Here is an 882-nt window from a genome sequence, read left to right as displayed (position 1 = left end):
ATAAACAGACAAGCAAGATCAATAAGCATTTGAGGAAGGATAATTCTATGAGATAGAAGCAGCACATTCAGAACGTAAAACATCCAAAAATTATTATCCTTGGATATTTAATGGGAATTAGCATTAGATATTTGATGGATATTAGAATAAGAAAAAAATGTTGGGCAACTAAAAATATCTGCTTCGATATTATTTGAATTCTGACAATGAGAATATATCTTGGTGTTATTAGGATATTGATTATCCTAAAAGTAAAATCTACATACTATTGTAATGAGGTTACTAAATGAATCGGTTGGTAAAAGATGCTTAATAAGACTGAATTTGGCATATCAGTGGAGTTGGGTCAGGAAAAGAGAAAGCTAGGAGGGCTCACTGTAAATTTTTTCCTGTCACAGGTATAGCAGTTACACTATTAAAAAGGCTCCTGAAGAGTGCTGGTTGCAGAATATATGGAGCTGGATGAGAGTGTTTCAAGGAGCAGGCAAATGTGTTGTTTCTTCCCTACTCCCTAACGATGGGGTGGTGGTAGTTGAGATTCTTTCTCCTTCTTTCCTCTTTTTCAATTGTTTCAGATCCTTATTTAGCATTCACTCATCTCTTCTTTACATTTTGTTCTATTAAAATAAGTAGAGAAAGAAACACAACTTGGGTAAGTGCTTGATGTGCACTAAGCGTAGTCTGGCTTTAGGAAGGAATGGCATCAGGAGCTGTTGGTCTCTGCCTCCATGCTGCCCCTTGTGCCTTGGATAAACATTGGCATCCTTTAGCCGTTGACTCCCCTGCCAGCAGTAAAACCCTATAATTTTTTCATTTCATGATCCTTATTCTACACTACCGACTCTGTATAATAAGAGCTCCTGGGGGGCAAGTGTACTTGGT

The sequence above is a fragment of the Galeopterus variegatus genome, unplaced genomic scaffold (assembly GCF_000696425.1).
Source record: "Galeopterus variegatus unplaced genomic scaffold, G_variegatus-3.0.2 Scaffold1319, whole genome shotgun sequence".
In the NCBI taxonomy this organism is placed as follows: Eukaryota; Metazoa; Chordata; class Mammalia; order Dermoptera; family Cynocephalidae; genus Galeopterus; species Galeopterus variegatus.
The sequence above is the reverse complement of the archived record's forward strand: the minus strand, read 5'-3'. Positions refer to the sequence as shown.